The sequence below is a fragment of the Elgaria multicarinata genome, chromosome 2, assembly GCF_023053635.1.
Source record: "Elgaria multicarinata webbii isolate HBS135686 ecotype San Diego chromosome 2, rElgMul1.1.pri, whole genome shotgun sequence".
NCBI classification, from domain to species: Eukaryota; Metazoa; Chordata; class Lepidosauria; order Squamata; family Anguidae; genus Elgaria; species Elgaria multicarinata.
This window is the reverse complement of record NC_086172.1, coordinates 42,604,341-42,630,448: the sequence shown is the minus strand read 5'-3', so window position 1 is coordinate 42,630,448 and position 26,108 is coordinate 42,604,341. Positions and strand designations below refer to the sequence as shown.

The 26,108-nt window shown below is 41.7% G+C and overlaps 1 protein-coding gene across 1 annotated transcript in view; it reads left to right on the top strand.

Annotated features, from left to right (window-relative positions):
• METAP1D (methionyl aminopeptidase type 1D, mitochondrial) overlaps positions 1 to 11,953 on the top strand; it is a 144,468-nt gene extending 132,515 nt beyond the window's left edge. The window contains exon 11 of the transcript XR_010025036.1: positions 11,944 to 11,953. The gene's annotated coding sequence lies outside the window, so the exon portion shown is untranslated. The remainder of the gene's footprint in view (positions 1 to 11,943) is intronic.
• The last annotated feature ends 14,155 nt before the right edge of the window (positions 11,954 to 26,108 follow it).

Genomic DNA, 26,108 nt, shown 5'->3' with positions numbered 1-26,108 from the left:
TAATCAATCCAGGTTAAATCTGGATCCAACCCCTTGTATCATGTTTCCTAAGAATTTCTATGCATGTGTCTGTTTGCATGGCGATCCAGTCACTTGAATTGTCATGGAACTAATCTCAATATGGAAAAAAAGTTAACTTGTGAGTGGATCCTTGAGAAGCTGAATTTCCCTACTGTTAAAACACATTCTTAAGAGATGCTCAGTATCAGGAGGAGCTCTGGAAATCAGAGTGAACAGCAAAGGTGTCAGACTCTTGCAAGGAAAATATTTGGGGGAAATATTGTGAGCCTATATCCTTGTTCTTGCAAGTTTTTTTTATTACTGTTCAGTAGGGTGACCATATGGAAAGGAGGTCAGGACCCCTGTATCTTTAACAGTTGCGTAGAAAAAGAAGTTTCAGCAGGTGTTATTTCTATGTATGCAGCACCTGGTGAAATCCCCTCTTTATCACAACAGTTAAAGCTGCAAGAGCCCTGCCCTCTTTTGTATCTGGTCAAGAGATTTCACCAGGTGCTGCATGCATACAAATGGCACCTGCTGGAATTCCCTTTTCTGTACAACTGTTAAAGATACAGGAGCCCTGTCCTCCTTTCCATATGGTCCCCCTACTGTTCAACCTTTCCCAACCTTGGGTCTCCAGATGATGCTGGATTGCAATTCCCATCACCTCAACCAGCATGGCCAATGGTCAGGGATGATGGGAATAGTTGTCCAACAACATTTGGGGCCTCAGCATTGTGAAAGGCTGCTTGCACTATCCGCGCAACTAAGGTCTCGTGTGCACACAAATGGTACATCGTAGATTCAAGACGAGATATCTGGGCAGGGTTATCTAGCAGGAGAAGAGAGGGGTTTGTGACAACAATACTTGCCAAGCATAACTGTTCTTCTAACAACAATAGGGTCAGCGTTAAGGATAGATTCCTTCATTGAGCAGGGGGTTGGACTCGATAGCCTTATAGGCCCCTTCCAACTCTACTATTCTATGATTCTAAAGAGGTGCCACCCATTTTAAAGTCGTGCTTCTCACTGATCGGTTCTGCTTAAGAAGCTATGGTATGACAGTAATCCATGATTATTGCAGCACCAGTGATTAGCTGGATGTTTATTCTTTCCTCTAAAGTCAAGCAGGAAAATCGAACATGGAGGAAGTATGGTGCTAAGGAAAATACAAATATTGCCCCCCCTCCCCACCCAACTCAGAATTTATTGGCTTATATCTAGTATTGACTAGACATTGCTGATTATTGCTCCTTTGTTGGTGTCCTAGTATTTTGGAATAGCTCAAAAATATTTAAAGGAATTATTCAGGAACTAGCTGTACCCAGCGTAACATACGCCATTGTAGCATATCTTAAAGTTTATTAATTAAATGTCATCGTGGGGGCGCCGGCTGCTTGGAGGCCGCTGATACAGTGCCGTCTGGCAGACCTGGGGGGCAGGGAGGTCAGGGGGAGGAGGAGCAGGTGTCCCCCTCTCCCTGGGGTTCCGGTCAGCCTTGGGCTGCCCACCCAGCTTGCATGAGATTAGGTCGGGGCCTGGGCTCGCAGCAGGCGAGCGGCCTCCCACCCGGCCACCAAGGGCCCCGGCTGTGCCTCGCTCATGCTCTGGACCATGGTGCTGCCTCCTTCATGGGGGGGGGAGCGAAGAGGCAGAAAGGGGGGTAGGATTACCTTGGAAATCCCGGACGAGTCGGGCGAGGGGCTTAGCAATCTGTATCAGCTGACGTTACATGTTGTTACTGTTGCTTAGCAACCTGTATCAGCTGAAGCCTTTACGGAAACATACCTAAGCATTATATATATATAGATTCTCAAGTATGAGCAGAAAATATTCCCCTGCATCTTTGAAAACTACCCTGTTCAGAGTTTTTTTAAAAGAGTTTTGTGAGTTAGACCTGAAATTGATGTAGGAAAATTGATTTGCACTGAAAATTGCAGTCCTGAAGGTTGCCTTGCAAAACCACAAAACAACAACAACAACAACACCCAAATATGACTTTTTGCACTTCCAAGAGTTAAATGTCAGCATGACCCCGAACCCTTGTCTTGATAAAAAGGTCATCTGTCTGCTGCCAGCTTTTGGGACATAAATAGAAACACTGTGTTTCATAGCTTTCAAAAACCTGGGGGAAAAAAGTTGTTTTATGATAGATTTAGATGGGATTTGCTCTTTGAGGGTTTATGATTCTGCCTGTGGCAATTTGATTTCATTTCAAATTTGTGTGATTTAACCCCTAACTCAGCTCAAACCCTCAGCATTAGCCTGAATCACTTGGTGCTGAAGATGGCAACGGATCTTCAATTTCACGGTGTTTCTTGGTGCTGATAAAACCACCACAAAGACAATTAGCTAGTAAGAGAGCTGTGGACGCATTCCCGCCCCCTCCCCACTGTGCATTGACTGTACTCACCACCAAGAGAACATCCAGCATTCATTAAAGGCAGCTTTGAGGGGGTTGATGAAGTTGTTTACAAGCCAGCTGCTCATGAGTCACCAAAATGCGTAGAAACCATCTAGCATCATCCTACAGCACGTAATTCTTGGTTTCTCTTCTGTTGTTGTCTTGAGATTTTTTGGGGAAGTCAACGTGGAGCTAATAAAAAGATGTTTTCAGCTTCATTGTATGATGACCATATGAAAAGGAGGACAGGGCTCCTGTGTCTTTAACAGTTGTATAGAAAAGGGAATTTCAGCTGGTGTCATTTGTATATATGCAGCACCTGGTCCTTCTTTGAGGTTCATCAGATGAGCATTTTATCACACGCTCATTACTGCTCACTTACAGATGTGCGTACATCCTTTAGATTATGACGTCTGCCTCCTGCTCCTTCCACTTGTTTTTCCATCACAAAATAGACCCTTTTTAATCTGACTTTATTTAAAAACTAAAATGTGCCATGATCTCCTGCTGTGTGCAGGAAAAGCTATGTGATAAAAACAATCTCTGAATGGGCCACGTGGTCTTTGTTTACTTCCGCTTTCCCCTCCGGGAAGAATGAGGAAGTGCAGAGAAGCAATGGTAAGAAAACACGATTTCCCCCATGTGATGACGCTTTTCATCATAACAGTTAAAGCTGCTGGAGCTACACTAGCATGACCAGATACAAAAGAGGGCAGGCCTCCCGCAGCATTAACTGTTGTGATGAAGAAGGAATTTCACCAGGTGCTGCATGCATACAAATGACACCTGCTGAAATTCCCCTTTCTATACTGACCATTGCTGGGAGCACACACATTTGTTCTATTGTTCCTTCCTGTGTAATGGAACCCAAAGGAACTGAACAAACTCCTTTCAAAATGCTACGCTGTGCCTGCATTGGATATACAAAAATAATTGTGAGTAAAACTGTTTTTCTTTTCTTCACTGAAGAAGGGTGTGGTCTCCCTTTTCTGAACTAAGATAGCCTGTGTACATGTGGGACTGGTAAACATTCATTCTATTTTGCCTTTTGCTTTTACTCTGTTAATTGCCTTTCTAACGGGAGGCATCATTACTAAATAATTCCATCAGAAACCAGTATTTTTGCTTGTGTTTAGGTTGGTGTTTGCAGAAAGTCTTGACACAGTGAGCTCCAGAGTTCATTCTTTGAACTCTTGTCCTCTGTGATGTGGGATAAATGGTGTACACAGGAGTGTCTTTTCTGGCAGGATCATAGTTGCACATGCCAAAGTGATGAAATCTCAAAACCATCCTTTGGAGAAATAACTTGTATGCCTCCCATGTCATCTAGAGAAGTGTCAACTGCTGTTGCATCATGATAATTGCTCCCTCATCTTCTCTTGGTCTTCTCAGAATCCTTACAGGTACCCTGCTTTAGGACTCCAGGCAGGACCAAATAATTACTCAGTTCTGTATCTGATTTTAAAGGGAGTGGGATGGCATTTTGGTGATAGTGTGTGTTGGAGAAATTATTTGAAAGTTTATGCAGAGATAGCATTTTTCTTCTTTCTTTTACTTTTGTGTGTGTTCTCCTACTGCAAGTGATGATGGCAGAACTTCTTTGAGTGGCTGCATGCCACCACCGCCATTCCCTCTCCACTGCAATGCACCTTCAATGATGCTTCAGCAGTGGTGCAGACTTCAGTTTCCTCTACAATGCCCCCAAAACGATACTACACCATGTCAGGGGCATTGCAGGGGGAAACCCGATGGTTTCCTACAAGGGGCTGCTGAGAACATCTCCACTGCTGCTACTTTCATTGGTGGGAAAAAAGAATTAAACCCCCCTCCATACTGATGGACCCAGTGTGCAGTAGGGGTTAGAATATTGGGGAGATCTGGGTTCAAATCCCCACTCAGCCATGAATCTCAGCCTAACCTACCTTGCAGGGTTGTTGTGAGGATAAAATGAGGGGGAGAAGAAGCATGTGCATCTCCTTTTGCTCCTTGGAGGAGTGGCGGGATATAAATGTGACAACAGTGGTGTATCATTTTATGTGTGTGCGGAGTAGGGTAATGCCATGGAAACCTTCTCTTGTGCCACTCTTCTGCTTTGATTGGCCCTGTCTATGAATGGATAATTAGTTTCACATCTACTGAGGGTGTTTATAGCCTCTACACTTCAGAATCTGTCATTGGAGATTGTCAGGGGTAATATAATTGGAGCCCCGACTAGAAATGGCCCTGTTTATGTAGCACCTAGAGGATGTTCCTGTTGCCCGTTGTGTATGGCCTCTCAAAATTCCTGGTTACAGCCTCTTTTGGAAATGATCTTAGATTCCAGAATTTCAAGAGATATCTCTTGGGTAACAAGTAGAAGTGAACTACTGTGAGGGTTGCAGACTTTAATCTAAAGGCCTAGGAGGCTATGTCCGGATGAAACTCTTAGGGCAAGGCAGGTGCTAAGACAATTTTATTTTACGTTGTTTTATGAAAATGTATCCTACTAATTTCTGTTTTATTGGTGCCATGCATACCATGGCATTTTGTTATGACCTGTATGGGTTTTAGACAAATATACCATAATGAACTAAATGGCTAAGGTGGTTGTATTAACTTATTTCATTCATTTCACTGGGTCTGCTCCAAGTAGGACTAAAGTTGGATACGACCCATTGTTGGCACACAATGCCCTGATCAGTGTGCGTTAGCGGTATTGTCATAGGATCGTTTGGTAGTGCTCATTAGAAATGATACATTATCTCTTGCCTGCAATGGTCTACTTTTATTTTTGGGGGGTGGGTGGGTGACTACATTATGCAGTCTTTACACTGACCTTAGTTGGCTGCTGGCATACTAGAACTGTAAGATTGCCCTTAAAACTCCTTAATTCTATCTTCATAACATTACAATCTAAAGATTGTCCACCATGCCCAGAAATATCCCATCCTTTGTTTTGTTTTTCCTTCATATCCAATCTGAAGAAGAGTTCTGGTGAACTCGGAAGCTTGCACATTATGGGGTGGTTTTCTGGTCGCTCGTCATAAAGGCATTGTTCTCCTATTTCCTGTATGGAAGTAATCAGACTGACCACTAGGGGTCACTATTGATTCATGCTAATGTATGTGGCATGGCATTTATCCAGCGGAACAAAGCTTCTCCCATGCGTGAATTCACTCCTGGGTAGCTTTTGCTTAGTTTCATTGCCATGTGGTGCAGATGCTATGCTCTTACAAAGAAGAACCAGATCCATCTGGCTTGCGTTTGAATTCATTTGTGATTGCAGCTGTTGGAAGGGTTTTCAAGAAGGTGGGTATTTGCTTGGCTCCCATGCTAGGCAAATTGGTGGATTTAATCATATGTGTATGGGCCTCTCAGTGGAAAAAGCCTTGAGAAGGAACCAGTTTAGTGCAAGGACAGTTCCCTCACCCCTCTTTAGGGGATTATTTAAAGTATTACTTAATTAGGAGATATTCTATCTCACCCTTACTTTTCCAGTCAGTTTATTATAACTATGTATAAATTATTCCCTCCATTTCTGATGTTCAGGTATGAGTGATGTTTTTGTTGTAGCCAAAATGGCACCACACATCCAAAACAGGGAGGTAGAATAGGAGTTACAAAAAGAAGTACAAAAATCTTTAGAAAGAGACAACCAGGACAGCTCAGACGCCATAGAATGTTTAGTGAAAAATGGAAAACGGAACGGATATATCACTGTATGAATCAGTGATATATCAACACCATTAATAATATCTATCTATTTAGATAGATACTGTAGATAGACAGATAGATATAGTTGGAAACCTTGTACTGTAAAATTTCTTAGGGAGAAGATGCCATAGCCATAGGCAACAACAGAATATGGGATACAGTATAAAATCATAACAAAATAATTCAAGTCATACAAATGAGAAAAAAGAAATGAACTGATCTACTAGTTTTCATACAGTTAGTTCTGATGGTAATTCATGGCATATGCCTCAGCAAAAGTCACATGAAATTTAGGATCAAATTAGACATGCTTTTTTAAACATGTGATTCAGAAAGATGCTTTGTTTACCAAAAGTCACCACAGGTTCTCACTGTGGTGGCATTTCCCTGCAGAAAATTGGTCCACCCCTAAATTGGCTATTTCCCCCAATTCTATATTTAATTTTTGGGGCATTGTTCTTACTCATGCCAATTCAACATGTAGAAAATCTGCTCCAGTTTTTAAAACTCCTCTTAATTTCACATTTGGAAAAAATGATCTTGCAAATTGGACCTGATTTGGAGTGCTTCCAGATGAGGCTTTTGTTATGTTATTACCCGGCCTTAGTTGCAGAATTTTACAGGGGGTCTAGGTGTCAGCATCTTCCACTCATAACCCTTCCTTGTTTTCCCATCACCAGCTGTTACATCTTTTTCCGCATGGCAGAAAACCCATTAAAGAAAAACAGACAGAATTGATACACGGTGCCTTCTGATGGATAGTGCTAGGATCCCTCTATCTGGAAGAACCTTTTGGCTTCATTTGCTCACCCCATTTAGTAGATCTTGTCTTCAGCAATATATCCATCATTGAGAGAGAAGAGCTTGAGAGTCAGTAGTCCACTAGAAAGCTATCATTCATGATCTGCTAACTGTCAATTTATGTTTTGATAAAGCTGCCTAGTTTAGCTGTGAAAGCAAAGGTGTGCATGGTTACTTCATACCCATTTTGACCTTTTGAGAGGTTTCTCCTCAATAGCATTTCCATGAAGTGATACTGCTGAAAGTCAACATTAATGCATAACAAGCCCTTGTGCTGAACTTTAATAAACTTTAATATTTTGTAATTCTAACTGAGTTTGATTAGGAGTTAATTTATATTTTTTGCACTTGTGTGGTCTGCGAAGTTGGCAGGATTAAACAGAAAAACTCCATTATCTTTGCCTATGCTCACAGGTTTTTTTCTATAACTCTTTAGTTGTTAAAGGAAATGAAAATTTCCCATTTGCAATGCACATGAGTGCTGGATTTTACTTTAACCTCTTAGTTACTTTTTGCCGAAGGAACCAATTAGTTAAGAAGTTTGGATCTGAAGCCATACAACAATCAAACATGTTGGAAGCAACACTGCTGTTCTGCTCATTCTGCTTAGCTGCTGCTTCCACCTGTAACAGCTCCACTATGTCAATCTACTCTAACTGCAAACAAAGCGCGTGTGATGAGAGGATGTGTCATAATGCATGACTTTGTGATGGATGGGGTGGAAAAGAACACCATCTTATGCACTCCATGTTCCCAAGATGCACAAACATTGAAAATACTTTGATATCTTGTAATAACTGAGAAACTTTCATCTGAATGCTTTTGTTTCTAATGGGTCTGTGACTCATAATAAGATGATGATGACGATGATGAGAACTTTCATCTGAGTTTCTACCATTGAATTCATTACTGGGTGAGGAAATATTAATTAAGGGAGGTCAGTTGTCAGTGACCATCTCCATGTCTTTCAGTGGTATGATTTTACTTTTCAAACTGTGTTGTTTCTTGTGCATCCATCAGGGATTGTTCAGTGAGAAGTTTAGACAGGTTTCCCAGAAAAATAGCCTGTCCACCCCTTCTGATCTCCCCCTTGCAGTGTGCAGCCATAGGAAAGTATTGACTCTGTGCATGGGTGGCGTGTCTGTTCTAAACTGCACGCCAAGTTCATAAGTGATGCTGATGAGTGCCCCCTTGTGAACCTAGATCATGCTGCAGAACTCACTGCAAGATGCTGGCATTCTGGGGCGGATGTATACAGGTTCCTTGGCAAATGTGGAAACGGTAGAAATTTTGAGAGCCATTGAGAAAAGAAGATGCTCCTTGGCATTCAACATTGGTGCTTGATCATTGAACGTTCCCACCATGTTCAAAATGCCCTTATTTCTATTTCCATGTATCTTACAATGCTTGTTGTACCCCTTGATTGTCTGCTTTGAAAAGTAAAAGAGGCAAAGATTTTCCAGCTGGCTTTAACACTTATAAAAAGGCTTATCCGTTGGACTGAGGGTCAATAACAGGATAGTTTTGAAGGCTGTGTGACCAAACACATCTGATTGCTTGATTTGTTACATTATTTGGCTTTTCAGAGTAACACTCTCTATTGAATTGGTTTGTTTTAGGATGTTGTTTTTGTAAACAACTCTCTTATTTACTGCACTCAGTGTGGAAAAGAGATGTAACTGAAACCACTGTTAATCTGCAGATTAGGGCATGACACAGCAAGGCAGAGTGTTTCATATTCTGGTTGTTTTGATGACAGTTCTATGATCATCTGTAAACTGCTTTTAAGATGTCGTGATACCATTTCAGATTTCAGTTGTGGAAGGGGGAACAAAAAGTGGGGACAGGGGACTGGTTTTCAGCAAAATATTCACAATTAACTTGCACAGTACCATTGTACCTTAGCAGCATTTGTTGTGGTTAACTTTTAAACTTCCTAATAATTATAGAAGTGTTATCAACACATATCATTCACCCTTTTTAAATTCTAAAGTAAGTCCAAAGTAAAGCTACCCACAGATCAGTCACCCAGAGTAAATAAACAATTAAATGACCCCATATATTGGGTGACACATTTATTTATTTATTAAGACATTTGTGGCTCACCCTATATCACATTGTACCTAGGCATGGTCCTTAGGGTCAAAGTCCAGGACCCTGAAGCTCAGTGCCCCTCACCCATGACACCCCAAAAAGCAACAGGTGATGAAGATGGGTTAACAGGCCTGACATCAGCAGTTACAGAAACACTGGGGCTGAGGCTGTTTGCTGCAGATTCTTTGTTACTTATTATTTTTCAAAAAATGGTAAAGTCTGAGGAGAGCTGGCCAGACCTATTCAGGACTTTATAAAGTATTCCCCTAACCATGAAATCTAAAATTACTTAGCTGCATCACTGCTTCCTTCCCATGTTGCCTGTATGTGTGGGGGGGCATGTGTGGGAGGGGGAGAGCAGGGGGGGTGGATGTGGCCCCATCTACTTCAGAGTACAGCCACAGCCACTGCTGGCATGCTACTCCTGACCATCTACCTTGGTGCGATTGTGGCCCTCAGGCTAAAATAGGTTCCTGTCTTTCTATGGCTGAATCATTTTATTTATTTATTTATTTATTTATTTATTTATTACATTTCTATACCGCCCAATAGCTGAAGCTCTCTGGGCGGTTCACAAAAATTAAAACCATAGTAAGACAACCAACAGGTTAAAAGCACAAATACAAAATACAATATAAAAAGCACAACCAGAATAAAAACCACGCAGCAAAATTGATATAAAATTAAAATACAGAGTTAAAACAGTAAAATTTAAATTTAAGTTAAAATTAAGTGTTAAAATACTGAGAGAATAAAAAGGTCTTCAACTGGCGACGAAAGGAGTACAGTGTAGGCGCCAGGCGGACCTCTCTGGGGAGCTCATTCCACAACCGGGGTGCCACAGTGGAGAAAGCCTTCCTCCTAGTAGCCACCTGCCTCACTTCCTTTGGCCTCACTTCCTTTGAATCAGCCTCAGTGTTAGAGCCAATTATGGAGTAATCTAACAAAACAGGCAAATGGTCAAGCACAAGTTTCAGTCCAGTATGGGATCAAGCTAGGGCAGGAGTGGTCAAGATACAAGCAAAGGTCAAAGCATAGTTTAGCAGTCATATACAATACACAGCCCAGAAGCAGAGTTAAGCAGGAGTCAATCACAAGGCAAAGTCCAGAAAACAAGGCACTGGTGCTGAATGAACTATATTGTTCTAGCTCTGGCAAGGCCAAAACCAGAGGCTCATATAGCCAGAGCTTCCTAAGCTCCATTCAGGGCTCAGCTGCAGTGCATTGTAGGCTCTGTGGCAAAAGTCCTACTCAGAAGGAGGACCTTTCTCCTGAGGAGCCCTCCTTTGTAATTGAACACTTATTCTCAAAGGAGCCCTATTGGCTCCTCTCTTGTGACAATGATGCTCTTAGGAACTAGGTGGCTGTCCAGCATCTGCCTCAGAGATGGAAGTCTCCTCCTCCTATGGGGACAGACTCATGGCCATCTGCTCCTGTGGGAGCAGACTGCTCCAGATCTCCCAACATGGGTGGCTCCTTTCTGTTTTCTTTTCTGAGAGCTCTTCCTCTTCCTCAGAGGAGGATTCCTCTAGCAGGAGCATGATATTTCCCTACTTCTATGTTAGAGTGTGAAGAGGGCAGGGGCTTCTCCTCATCTGGGAATATGGTATTAGCATAACTTCTTCCCGCTGAGCCTGGCCATTAGAACCTTCTGGGCAGGAAGGAGTATAATGGGCTTCCCGTTCTAGCTGAGCCTGCCTTGAGCAACGTGGTCTTCCTGAGCTCCGGGGTGCTCCTGTATCCTCTTCGGTTTGTTCTTTGGTCCTGACTTCTGGGTTGTTCCAGGATCCTGCTTCCTGGCTCACCTGTAGCTGCTGCCCATGTCCCAGCCCTCACATTAATAAACCATGGCTTGAAGTTGTTTTGTTTCAATAAACCAGCCACCCCCAATCTGGGGCCTTCCAGATGTTTTGAACTATAACTCCCATCTGCCTCAGCCAGCAAGGCTGAGCCAAAACATTAGGAGAGTCCTTGGTTGGGAAAAGTTGCAATAAACCATAGTTAAGTTTAATCATTTGGCTTCAGACCCAATGAAAAAATATGGTTTGTAAATAATGGAAGTCAGTGCTTCGGATTGTCTCCTTGGGGTTGAACTAGAGAAGGAGAGGGAAGTGGGGAGCACACAAGCCCCAAGTTCATGTAGTGCCAACCCCCAGTTTAGTGTTGCATCTGATGAGGCTAATGAGTTGCCTCTTACTGGATGGGTTTCTCTGAAGTAGAGAAAGAAAATACTGAGATCTCAATAGGCATGGTGTGGTTAGAGCAAATAGTCAATGCAAATTAATGTTGGTAGCAAGACCATTTTGAGCTGTATAGCAACATTTATCAGCATCCCAGAGATGGTTAGGTAGAAACAAATTTCAGATAATAAGGTGTGTGTGCAGGGTGGTGGTGGGTAGGCAGTGTTTTTGATGGGGCTTGCTTTTATTAAGCTATGGGTTTATATTCCTCTTGCTCTATCTGAGCAATGAAACTCTTGCAGATGGAAGCAAAGTATGCAGGAAAATGTATTGTGGATGCAGCCTTGGCAGGAAGACAGCTTGTCATGGCTGGAGACAGTCTGCTTCACCACAGCCAGACAGGAGAACTGACTACTTCTAACTGTGTCCACTTGGTTGCACTATAGCTTTAGAGATGTACTGCCAGAAAGAAAAGACTGAGCTCCCCCTTCTGCTTGTGCTTGAAAGACTGATCTGCAAGGGTTGAGGAAACGTTCTGTTTAGTGAAGGCTGGTGGCTTTGGTGGGGCTATGAATCCATTCTGGGTTTCAGTCAGAACCAGCCAGAACTCTAAATGAGCTATCAAAGGTACTGAACCTATTTTGGGGATAGGGTTCAACAACTTGGTTAGTTCCTTTTGATTTCTGGCTAGTTCCGACTGAAACCCAGAATGGATTCACAGCCCTACCAAAATTGGAACTACCAGCCTCCACTGGTTCTGTCTCTTGGCAGAGATTGGGGGCTCATCTACCCCAAGCAGGATATTCCACTATGAAAGCGATATGAAAGTGGTATATAAAAGGTAGGAGCCACACTACTTCTTTATAGCGGTACTGAAGTGCACTGACAACTGTTGGGGCCCATGGCACATCTACCCCAAGCAGGATATAACACTATGAAAGTGGTATGAAAGCAGTATATGGTATGTGTCATGAGCCCCAAGTTGTCACTGCACTTCAATAGCACTATAAGGCAGTAGTGTGGCTCCTGCCTTTTATATACTGCTTTCATACCGCTTTCATAGTGAAATATCCTGCTTGATATAGATGAGCCCTGGGTCTCATTCACTCTCTGCATTTGTTTGTAAATGGGGGAGGCGTTGCCATACTTGAATACATGGTACAGGTAAAACAAAGTGTTTCACCAGTATACACTTGCCTGATACATTTTTAATTTAATAATTCACTTACTCGGTAGGGCAAAGGGGAAAGATGGCCATTGCTCTTCTAGTCTGGCTCAGGATTGCTAAATTGGCATGATGATATTCACTTTTAATATAGATTCTGGAACAAGGACCATTTGATCCATTTGTTTGCTCTCTGAAATAGATGATCCACTTTCAAATATTGTTGTTGCTCAACATGACCTAGGGTTGCTGCTTGATTGGCGCACTTTGGAATGGACTGGGGTGGGGAGAGAAGTTTGGCTACCTGGATGGATTCCCCATTAGCCTCCTCCATCTCAAATATAAACAAATGTTGCCCAAACCATAGCAATTCAGTGTTTCAGTTAAACATATTCTTTGCATATAGCTTTCAATGAGGGTTCAGATCCTTATGGAAGGAGGACAGTGTTGCCTTCATAGCCTGAAAATAGGGGAGTTGTGTTCACTAAACTGTAGTCTGAGCAAACTCCAACCCTTGGCAGCCTGTGCTCTCCAGTTTATAAAAAGGCCTTGGCTTCCAGATCAGAGAAATCTTTGTGTGGCTGCCAACATACTTTCGACAACACAGCTTTATGGGTGTGTAAAGCTTCTTAAGAGGAAAAGGCACAAAGAAATAACACGGCTGCAGGGTTCTAGCAACCAGCTTGGTTGGCTTCTTATCTCAGCTGTTAAGTACTGGGTAGGTGATCAGACACTATGGATTCTTCCTTTCAAGCCAATGAATCAGATGCCCCAACTGCCTTTGCCACTAAGCAGGGACAGTCCCTCTTCTCTGCCACCTGTTCCTGGTAAATCATTAACCCTGGGTACTTCCAGACAAGGCCTTTATTGTGCTATTGCCTTGTCTCATTTAGCCAATTTTATGGAGGGCTCAGTTGATGTCGTGATCTGTTTGCAATTAGGCTGTAGTTTCTTATTGCTGCATCCCTCTTTCCCCACCCCAACCCCAATGATAAAAATTCTAGCAAGGCATTGTTGGAGGAATTGTGCCTGGGGAAGAGGATACACGGTGCGCCTCCTTTCTCGCTTACTTGCCTTTCTGGTTGCAAAGCAGAAATTTTGTTTCTTGCAAAGCAAGGCCTTTCTCCTCTTCCAGCTTACATAGGAGGGACTGATCCCATTGAACAGAGCAGCCCTTACTTCTGAGTAAACATGGTCAGATATGGCTGTAAGTCTGCAGTTCTTTTACTGGTGCTTGGTCATATTTATTGATGCATTCTTAATTTCAAATTTCGTTATGCTGGAATAGAGGTACTCTAAAATGGCATGATAGTTGACTTCTTTCTTTTTTCTTTTTAAAGGAAACAAAGAGGTAAAACTGGCACACATCTTGTCAATTTCAACGGTTCCCTTCCCTTCTCTCTTTGAAGAAAAGGGTATGGAAACAAACAAACAAATCAAATCAAAGGAATTCCTCCAAACATGGGGAGAACCAAGGTGGGTAAGGTGAGGATGTAACCAAGTTCTGCAATTTTCTAGTCTGGCTATGAAACTGAGCAGAATAAATTAAGGCTTGGTTTTGAAATTGACTAGAAAATGCAAACTGGTGAATTTGCTAGTCCAGTGTGTGAACCTGACCAGAAAAAGTCAGGATGTACAACCTAGTTGTAACCATCTTTACTTAGAAATAAATGCACAACCCACTTGCCCTGTTCTGCAGGCTCTCTGACACTGTGACCATTGGATTTAATTGGCATTACCTTGACACCTTTGCTCATGAATCCTTTTTGGTTCTGGAAGGCACAGCCTGAATAGCTACTAGGAACAGTACGGATGCTCTGGAACTGCTGCAAAGAACACAGGAGGGATAGAAGAGACTTACTTCCTCTTAGTTTAAATTAAAGAAGGTTGTTCCCTACATCCAGGGAAAACATGCAAATGTCTGTTCGACTGTCATGCCACCACCCAGTCATCTAACCCACCAGGGTGCCTGTGAATTGGCCAGTCAAAAGTCTTGGTCCAATCCTGAAGTGTCCTCACCTTCCAGACAGGTCAACAATGTCAAACACTCCCTGAGTATCCTTGATGGCAAGTTTTGGTTTGAATATTGCGCTGCACTCCTCAGTATAGCTAGCTCCACATGAATTAATGAAGGGGCCAAGAAACTGCCTGAGCTTTCTGTTGAATCACCAGAGACAAACCATTGTTTCCTCTGTTCTGACTCATCCTTGGTCCAGCTGCCAAGCCATCTAGCTCTTTTGTTCTCTTTGTTTTGAACCTTACAACATGTGAGTTGTCCCTAGGAGAATAAAAAGTGCACCGCAATAACAGAGGATGCTACTGTGCACCATTCGACAACTAATGTTGAATGAAATGCCACAATTTGAACAGCCACTGAATGTTTAAATTCTGAAAATCAGATTTTGGTGTGGAAATTTGTTTGGACTGAAACATATAGGTTCACCCATTTTTATTCATTAAGCAAAGTTGCTATAAATATTTACTAAATTCTGTTACAAGTCAGTTGCCAGATGCTGTCAGATATTAACGTCATTTGCATGTCTGTCAAATATCGTCACATAACAATTGCTACTTATCACATACCGACTGCTACCATGTCCAATAATTGCCAAATGTTGACTGATACATGTTGTGAACTGTCAAATACTGGCAGCTACTGCATGTGGTAAGTAGGGGTGGAAAGAAATATCCAAACAACACCAAAGGGGAAAAAAAAGTAATTACAAGGAGGTATATTATATGCTAGACACGATTGGCCCAAAAAACACAGTGTAAGCAAATACATGTACTATATTGTCAAGAGCTAACTGTTAAATTTCAGATATTGTCAAATACTGATTTCTAATGCAATACCACTGGATGTCAAAAGCGGATGCTGAATGTAAAACATTTGCAGGATATTTGGAGAATGTTTGTAGACCGCAAAGCACGTTCAGTGAATATTCATCATTAAAATTTGTAGAGGAGGATTTGTGTGTGCAGGAGGGCAAATTAACACTTGACGCAGATGTCATTTGGTGGCTCCCTATAGAAAAGAAAATAACAGAGTTGAGTGTGGCTGCAGCAGTGATGGGAGGAACAGGAAGGTTTGCCGTAACCTCCATCATGCTCCACGATATAATGGAATCTTCTTCGCATTCAGGGGTCTACCTAGGTTAGACTGTTGCCCATTGGGTCATTCCTCTTTGGCTTCAACCTTTGAGCTTTTTGGTATTGCAGAACCTCCCCCCACCGTTTTTAGTTCCCACAACAGGGCTCAGTCTGTATGATCAGAACAATGGCTCCATTCTAACCCTCCTACAAGTGGCCACAGCTCAGAAGTCTGAAAGTGGAGGCTGAGTCAGCAGGATGGTTACTCTTTGAGCAATTAAGTGATTCTTCCTTCTTCTTAACACTTCCACTTGGGTACATGAATATGCAGTTGATAGACAGCTTCTATTAGAGCATAGAGAGAAGATGGCTAGTTTAGTTGGAGGAATCCTTTAAAAAAGCAACCAACCGTTTTTATCTGATTGTAGAAAAACACTATTTCTTTTTTTCCTTTTTTTAATTTTTATTAAACAATATATAACAACAACAGAACATCAAATAAAAAATCACTTGATACATAAACATAAAATTACCTTAATATCATATATTCAAATTTTGCCTATTAAACATATTTGTACTAAACATAACAGTGCTCCCCCCACCTCGGGATCTCATTCCTGTTTCCAAAAACTCATAGTTTCATCTGTTGGTGGTTTCCCACTTCCTTTAGAGAACACAAACTCCAGGAACTTTTTCCAGATTCCCTCAAAATCATTCGTTTTTACTATACCTCTTTTCATTTTAATATTACATGTCAATTTATCATTTATAGCAATGTCCCACACTTCTTTATACCATTCTTCAATACAATAATCTCCTTGGATCTTCCAGTTCCTAGCTACAATCAGCCTCGCAGCCGTCAGCAGGTTCATTATCAGTTCTTTAGTTTCTTTACTACATTTAAATTCTTCTTGCAGTGAGAGTAATGCAATCCTTGGTGTGACCTCTACTTTAAATCTCACAATCTGCTCAATCTCAAAAAAAACCATCTTCCACAACTTTTGCACATGTTTACAGTCCCACCACATATGTAAATACGTTCCTTTTTCACCACAACCCCTCCAACAATCTGCTGAAAGCTGATTATTAATCTTATTTAATCTAACCGGAGTTAAATACCACCTCCATACCAGTTTATAGTAATTCTCCTTTATTCTTACTGACATATTTCTCAACACTCTCTGTCTCCATAGTCCTTCCCATCTCTGCTGTCCTATCTGTATCTTCAAATCAGTCTCCCAAACCATTTCCCCGATACTATCCAACACTCCTTTCTCAGTTAATACATTATATAGTTGACTCATTAACTCTTTTATCACTATATTTTGTCCCTTATCAATTTCTTTTTTTCCAATTAATTCCTCAAATTTTGTCCTCTCCCCACACTCTCCATTTTCTCTTACCCAGGAAAAACACTATTTCTGAGAAATGTTACTGACACGTCATGGGTTGACACATCACGTCCATACCCGGTTGGCATTAGCTCATCATCACCATCAAATCCTCTGGCGCTTTGCAAAGGGGAGAGAGCATTGCCTAGGCCTGCAGTCAGGGTGTGTGGGTGATTCACCTAAGCATGCTGTTTGCTTCCATGACCCAGCAGCAGTACTTGTAGCCAAATGATCACCACAATCCCAACCATTAAATCTTCTGGAGCTTTTGCAAAGGAGGGAATGCATTGCCCAGGGCTGTACTCAGAGGGTGTTCTTGAACATCCAGTCTTAGGAAGAGTTCTGTGTAGCTCAGGAGTAAGCAAACCTGGTGCTTCCCAGACATTGTCATCTGCCAGTATCAGAGGCAGTATGGCTATGGACATCAGTTTCTGAGGAACCTGGGGGAGAGGGTGCTATTGAACTCATGTCTTGCGTGTGGTTTTCCAGTGGGGAGCTGCATGGCCAAATGGAGCCTTGGTCTGATCCAGCAGGGCTCTCCTTATGTTCTAGATTACTATTCCCATCATCCCCAGCCAACATCGATAATGGAAAGGGATTGTGGGAGTTGGAATAATAGAATTGGTAGAACTATTTACACCATCGAGTCCACCCCCCCCCCGCTCAGTGCAAGAATCCAGTTTAAAGCACCCCTGACAAATGTCTGTCCTGCCTCTGCTTGAATACCCCCCAGCGATGGAGAGCCCACTACATCCTTAGGCCCTTCGCTCCATTGTCTGACTGCTCTGACCTGAGTCCAAACCATCTAGAGGACACCAGATCACCTACCCCTAGTGTAGCTCAATAGCTCATGTACTTCATTGTGGGCAATGATTGATCCTAGTAAAGTGTGTGTGTGTGTGTATATATAGCTTGTGAATCATGGTATTTGAATGTGCCTTGCCTGCTATTGGGACAGAACAGAAGTGAGTCAGGAGGACGTATTTCCCCACCTGGCTGTACCAATAAGACAATTTGCTTGTTAAGACTTGTCTGTACAGAAGTTGTCTGAGCTTCTTGTTTAGTAGAATTGGGCACAACTGAAAGGATGGGGCGGGGTGGGGACACAGATGCACCTGGAAACTGAAGGAGTTTTGTCCTGTGGGGTGCCTTTGCATCAACAGAGGGAACTCTGCTATGTAGTCTGTATAACCCTCTAAGTTATCTTTTATTTGTAGACAGTGTGTGCTGGGGTGAAACGAATTGAAAGCAGTGCATGTAGGCTGCAATCCTGTGCACACTCTAAAATCCAGTGTGCCTCTTCACTGGAATCAAGGTATCAAAAATCAAACAGGAAACCAAGGGACTTCTAAGCTATGTTAAAGTATCATATCTAGAGAACTTTTGGGGCAGTCCAAGACTGTATCTGATCTTCTGACTCACAGATAAAGCATAGAAATCTTAGATTTGTAACTTCTGTTCTGCAGTTCATTGATAGGTTGTAGAGGGGGATTTCTTTTTAAGTTTATTGTTTCTTCTTATAAGATTCGGAAGAACTTTGTGCAAAGCATTTCACTTTCAGCTACCAGATGCACTTGTTTATCCACTATACAATGTTAATAGATTGAACCCTGGTAAGATGCTTCATATCTAAATTAGGATGAGCCTACTCTATGAAGATGCTATTCAGGTTATTTGATAGCTTTGAGAGATTTTTTTAAACTTTTTTTTTTGCAGAGAGGGACATTTTGCTCTACAGTTCAGGTGGCATGATGTTTTTGGACATTTCTCTCCTGGCGAATTAACGGTATTGAGAATCCTATGGTAAAAATCCATCTTGGTGGTTACTGGTGGTAACTTGGAAGAGTTGAAGAAAGGGAGGGTCTTTTTTCTCTTGAAAAGCAGCTTCTAGACATCATAGCCTTCAGAGGAACTTCTGCCCTGAGCTTCTGAAGCCATTGTGGAGACTGCTTCATCTGGGTTGTGTGAGGCCTCCTGGATTCTTTAAAACATCCATATGCATACAACACCCACCTGCAATTGCAGCTGGTAGCTAGAAGTTAAATGTTTTGGTCTCCAGCTGTTACTAGGTTCTTGCACTAATAATACCCAAACAATAATTGTCTACACACCAGCTGTAGGAAGGTCACGTCTGTCATTTCAATTTAGTAGTGATATTGGGCTTACTAGATCAGTAACCCTATAGTTAATGGGTTATGTTATCAAAAGAACTATATATCTCGGTAGAACAGGGAACTATTACTATTAATTGGTTGGTGCTGTTTATTTCTTTTATTGTGGAACGGCTGAAGGGGGTGGGGCATATAAATTCTAGGAACTGAGTATGAGCAACATTTAAAAGCAACTAAAGTGCTGTGTAGATGTTTCTGAGAAGTGTAATTTCCCATTCCCACTCTTATCTTATCAGTTTGCTGCCCTGAGCTAATTCTGCAGGCATTTCTACACAACAGATATAAATTGGGTTAACAATCCTGGGAATAATAGTTCTTTGACCATGCGATCCTAAGGATGACAGCAGGTGTTATATAAAAAGAGGGTTCATGCAGCATTCACAGCATTGTGAGCTGGTCTTTAAAGCTGAACTATAAAAGGAAACAAAAACAAATAAGGAGCCCCAAACAGATAAGCAAAAACAAAAACAGACAAACAAACAATGGATTAAATAAGAGAATTTGAATATATTTATTGTAGTCCATGTTTCAGACCTTACAGGTCTCTCTTTAGGGAATTCTAAAATAAATGCACCAAAAATGGTTATCAGCTTTACTATGTTTAAATATATTTTCCCCATTGAACTTCAAAAGGAACATACCAGCAAAGAGAACGATGGTTCTAGTCAATAAGTATTGCCCCTGTCTGCCCACTTGCTTCCTCATTGATCCATTACCCAGTAGTCCCAAACAAGTGACATTTGCCCATTCTAAGCCTCTTTACTGCTTCCTTCCCCAATCTGGTGCCCTCCAGATGTATTGGACTGCAACTCCCATCATGCTGGCTGGGAATGATAGGAGTTGCAGTGTAATGCATCTGGAGGGCACCAGGTTGGAGAGGGCAGTCTGAATTTTGGAGGCAAGCCACAACTTCTCCCTTTTTCCCCAGGGGGAACAAGCAAGAACTCTAAAGGAGCTATCCAAAGTGCTGGATGTCTTTTGGGGATAGGGTTCAGCACTTTGGATAGTTCCTTTAGAGTTCTGGCTGGTTCTGACTGAAACCCAGAATGGATTCACAGCCCCACCAAAATTGGAGCCACCATGTGCTTCCCATGGCCACGGATTGTCCATCCTTGTTTTACGGCCTCCACATTCTGCCCATTTGATGAAGGAGAACCGACTCATTGCTTTCTGGTCAAGTGCTTGAGATAAGGTGAGGGTGCACCATTTTAATCTCAGGACCTGATTGTTGACTCTCCACCCCTCAGGTGATGAGGGTAGCAGAGAGCAATGGAGAGAGCTAGTGGGAGAGAAGTGCAGGAGCTTGGCTGATAGGGTTGCTTTCATTTGCAATAATAATAATAATAATAATAATAATAATAATAATAATAATAATATATTTACTTCTTACCCGCCTCTCCCTTTGGATTGAGGTGAGGAACAACATTAGTAAAGGAATCATCACATCTTAAAAATTCTTGATTTTACATTGATCTGGGTAGGCCTGCCGGAAAAGGCTAGTCTTCAAAGCTGCCTTAAAATCACAGAGATTTAATATTACGAATCTCCTCCGGCAGGCCGTTCCACAATCCAGGGGCGACAGAAGAAAAGGTCCTCTGGGAAACTGATGTCAGCCTAGTTTTGGCTGACTGAAGTAAGTTCGCCCCAGAGGACCTGAGTGTGCGGGGCGGACTGTATGGGAGAAGGCGATCCCGCAGGTAACCTGGACCCAAACCATGTAGGGCTTTAAAGGTAATGATTTGATTCCCTAGTGCAACCTGGTGGCCTCCAGATGTTTTGAACAACAAGCCCAGCTACTGAGAGTTGGAGATCAAAACATCTGGAGGGCACTAGTACTGTCCAATCCAGATAGCCATTACATAATTGAGTCACTACGGGGCAGTGAAATTGGACTGAGTTGCACCTGGGTGAAGTTAGGCATTTTCCTGAGTATTCTCTTCTTGTTCAAGAGACAATAAAGCTCTTGTTTAGCTTCCCGACTGGTGTGTCCTCTAAGCCTTCCATGACAGTATACTAGAATCAAGTTCCATTGTTGAAGTGGGTTAACAGTGCAGCTGAACAATGTGCCATGAGCCCCGCTGCTTGCATGACATCTGTCTTTACCTCAAGCAGATTATTCTCAGACCCACCCCCATACTTTACTTGGTGTGTGTGTGTGGCAGGAAGCTGGAATAGTTAAAACTGTGTATAATAGTTATAGGTTTATAGTGTAGATTTGCCTTGCATTTTTTCATTTCACCCACGGAACTGAATATAGATGTTGTTTATTAGTAGGCTCAGTAGGCTGAGTGTGAACTTAAGTCAAGAGGCACATGAATATAAATGCTTCTCATTCCAAAGGCCTATTGATGTCTTAGTGCACCAAAAGGCACATGCAGCAAACATGTTGGTGCTGTTTCATAGATGCGATGAGATCTTAAGATCAACTTAATGCTGTGCTGATGAGCGGGCTCCTTTCCTTGGAGGGTGTGCGGCTGTTTAGAGATTTTCTGATCCGCCTGCGGCTATTTCCCTTCCCTGGAAGATGCTTGATGAATCAGCACTGATGTTGTATGCAGAAAATGGACTGGCTGTACTCATTTGTATCTTGCCATCAGTGAGTAACTTGAGTTATGGGGAGCCTTTACTGCCCTTGTATTACTAAAGGGAGGCCTTCAGCAACAACAACTTCCTGTCTAGCATTTAACCGAGATTCTGCTACTGATCAACTCTCTTAAAAGTAGCAAAAAGGGAAGAAGTTGCCCATGAGGCCTGAAGGAAAGGACTTGGAAACAAATACCCTCAAAATTTGTGGAAACAAATACTCCCAAAACTGCCCATAGAGCTTTGGCTATGGGAAGGTATAGAAATTTAATAAATGAATAAATAAATAAAATAAAACAAAAAATTCACAGATAAAAAATAGGACACTTGTGTGTACTTGTGATATCCCTCTTCTACCACTAAGGATAGCTTTCTGAGGCACCCCAATGCCCTTCCCTTCCTACACTACTACTCATTCTGTAGTGGCTTTCAATGCCATTTTTTAGCACGGCACCATTTCTAGCTAGTACTCCTAGCTAGTACTGTAAGAACTGAAAGTACAGGACCATTCCCTGGAAATGGCAAGAAAGACCTTTCCACCCACATTTCCCCTTATGCTAAAAGTAGGGCATCATCCCTGTATCTGCCCTATATATCTTGGCAGAAGTTTTTCTAAGTATGGATCAGAATATTTAAGAATGGAATGAATCTCTGCCTCTCTCCCTCTCTGCCACCTTCCCACACTTATGGCTGTGCTTCCTTTTTCATCTAATGGGAACATCAGGGCTGGCCCTACCTTTAAACAGTGTGAAACAGTTGCCTCAGGCCGCAGATACTCAGAAGTGGCAACAAGGTGTGCCGTGCAGCCTGTTTTGCATCCCCTACATTAGCCCAGTGCCTTCAGAGTCAGTGGAGGAGTCATCTGCTAGTCTACTTGGCTTTTGTGCATGAGATAGGAGGAGGCATCCTCTTCTTCTTTTTGCTTCAGGTGGCAAAATGTGTTTGGTCAGCTCTGAGGAACAGTCTTGCATGTCGGCTTTTGGCCCTCGCCCAGAGGTGTTTGCATACGGCAAGCAGCTTTGCACCAATTCCTGTGATCAAGTATTCACTTGCCTTCCTATGTGTGGTTGTTGTTCTCATTTTTGAAAGGACTGATAGTTTTTTCAGGGGTGTGTGGGTGGGATGGGGCAACATGAATGACTCCAGGGCCTGATTTTGTCTCTCCCACCAAGTGATCAAAGCAACACACTGTACTTTTCTCCTCTCTTCTTTTCCCCTCAACTGTAGAAAAAACATGCTTGGGTAACAAGCTCTTTCTAAAAGACCCATTCCCCAGCTGTGTGTACATTTTTTCAGCTGATGATTTTCAGTCGGACTGCAGTCATTTAGATCAAAATATCAAAAGAGCTGTTGTGGATTTGCTTACAGCATCCAAAATTATACAAGACAGAAGGGATACAATGCTTTGTGTATTTATTCATTTATTTTTTAAAAGTCACACGGTGATTCGGATTTTTAACAATTATTTTGCTCGCAGAGTTCCTGAAAATGTTTGTCGCACTCAGATCATCTTATGTTTATTCTTAAGAATTGTCACCGAAATTCTACAGAATGGTAGCCCCTTCCTCTCTCTAGTCTGCTTTGGCTCTTTGACAGCATGGGTACTCTGGATTATTTTATCTCTCTGTAGTGCACAGTGCTTGAGAAAACCAAAGGAAATGGAAAGGTGAGATAATGCTGTGCCAAAATGTCTGAAAATACCTCTTCCATCATGAACAAACTCAACGGCGTGATGTCCGAGTGCTTCAAAGCTGAGTTTCACAAGCATTTTATTCAAGGTTGTCACATAGAGGAGGGCCAGGATCTCTTCTCTATTATCGCAGAGTGCAGGACATGGAATAACAGGCTCAAGTTACAGGAAGCCAGATTCCGGCTGGACATCAGGAAAACTTCCTGACTGTTAGAGCAGTATGACAATGGAACCAATGACCTAGGGAGGTTGTGGTCTCTCCCACACTAGAGGCATTCAAGAGGCAGCTGGACAACCATCTGTCAAGTATGCTTTAGGGTGGATTCCTGCACTGAACAGGGGGTTGGCCTCAATGGCCTTATACGCCCTTTCCAACTCTACTGTTCTATGATTCTATGATGGTATTATTGTCGTCCAAACCAGCTCCCTGTGAGTTGCCAGGCGTATAGACAATAGAAGCACTCTACTGGTGATTTGAAAGAAAAACTTTACTTTTGAAACTTTACTACAGTTCACTCATGTAGTCAGCAAACCATGAAAAAGAAGAACGAAAAAAGAAGAGAGGAGACAGGAAGTGACAAAGCAAGCATTGCAGTAATCCCCTCCCATCTTATGGGCTTACATTAACCCTTTAGCTTCAAGTTCAGTGTCCTGTAGCCCGAGTTCTGCTAACAGGTATCACAGAGAGCTTCGGCTATTGGGCGGGGCGGTATAAAAATGTAATAAATAAATAAAATAAATAAATAAATAAACTATGTTTGGTCTTTGTGTGGGCCCATTTTGCCACAGTTCCCTTGTGCTGCTGCACTAATAATGCCAAAGCCAATGGTAAATGAAATCCTGTACACTTATTGTTAAGTAATATGGGAGATAATATATCTTTTCATTTAAGATGAAAATTAAAATTTAATATTTTGAATTAATATGTGGAAACCTTTCTCAAATTATAGACAGAATAATACGATCTACTGCAAAACCAGTGCAGGCCTGCAATGAGACATGCATGGCAAAAAACAATGTTTTATAAAATAATATTTTAAAATATGTATTTTTTAATTCCCTTCCTATGTAATATTTATTCATCTAATTTCTGCTTAATGAATGTATATACATGAAAACTTTACCCTTTAAATACAGGATGATGTGAAGGAGGGAGGGGGACCTAAAGAGGAGGAAATGGGTGCTGAAGGGGAGAAGTTACTGCTTATTTTGTATTGGAAAATGGAAAGAAAAACTAATGAGCTGTTAATACGAAATAAAAAGAGGGGAATTAAAATAATACTAATACTACTAATAAAAATGATGATATGGGAGGGTTGGTCTGTTAGGAATAGATGATTTGTTAATAGAAGAGGCATAAGAACATAAGAAGAGCCCTGCTGGATCAGACCAAGGGTCCATCTAGACCATCACTCTGTTCACATGGTGGCTAACCAACCATCGGTCAGGGTTGAACAAATAGGACATGGTGCAACAGCACCCTCCCGCCCATGTTCCCCAGCAACTGGTGCACACAGGCTTACTGCTTCAAATACTGGAGATAGCACACAACCATCAGAGCTAGTAGCCATTGATAGTTTTCTCCTCCAGGAATTTATCCAACCCCCTTTAAAGCTATCCAAATTGGTGGCCATCACTACATCTTGTGGTAGTGAATTCCATAATTTAACTATGCGCTGTGTGGAGAAATACTTCCTTTTATTTGTCCTGGATCTCCCACCAATCAGCTTCATGGGATGACCCCAGGTTCTAGTATTTTGAGAGAGGGAGAAAAATGTCTCCCTATCCACATTCTCCATGCCATGCATAATTTTGTGTTTTAATATTGTATTAGTCTTATATGTTTTAATCAGTTTTATGTAATTTATGGTTTTTGTATGTAATGTTGTTCCCTGCCTTGATCCAGAGGGAGAGGCGGGAAAGAAATAACATTATTATTATTATTATTATTATTATTATTATTATTATTATTATTATTACTACTACTACTACTACTACTACTACTACTACTACTAGGGGTACAATCCTATGCATGTTTAGATGGGGTGGGGGAGTCCTACAACTCATGAGGCATGCTGGGAGTTGTAGGACTTTTTCCTGTCTAAACATGCATACGATTGCACTCTTAATGGACAAGAACAAGATCATTTGCTGTTTTATGTCCCTTCAAGGGAAGACACTAACACAGTAGTCATGTCCTACAAATCATTGTAGGGGTAAAACAAAACTGGAGACCCTCCAAAATGATCCAATGGAATAAAGAGGATGTTGAAAAAATATATGTGGTTTTATTCCAAGAAGTAACCCTGTGTGTTGTGACTCTGAGAATGGGTCTTCTTCAGGGGCTAGTTAGAGAAAAAAGAACGGGACAAAAACACCTAAATATACATTTAAAAATACATTTTAGGATAAAACGTTGTTTTAAAAACATGGTAATAATGCTGATTATCACACTGCAAAATTGCCTAGGATTTACCTACTCAGTTTTTATATTAATACCTCCAGAGATCTCTGGAAAAGAATCTTGCAACTGGGGACAAATTGTAATATGCAGTAGGTTTTTTTTAATATACATTTTAAACAAAATCTTACAGCTTGTATCCATGTAGTTTCTAATTTGGCTCAAGGTCTCCCAGTGTGATAATTAGCATTATTACCAAGTTTTTAAAATGAACGTTTTATTCTAAAATGTATTTTAAAATGTATATTTATGTGGGTTTTGTTCTTTGTGTAACCTAGCCCCTGCAGAAGACCCATATACACAGCCGAAACATGTCGGGCTACTTCTCAGGATAAAACCACATATATATTTTTCAACATCCTCTGACTTCATTTCAAACAAATCA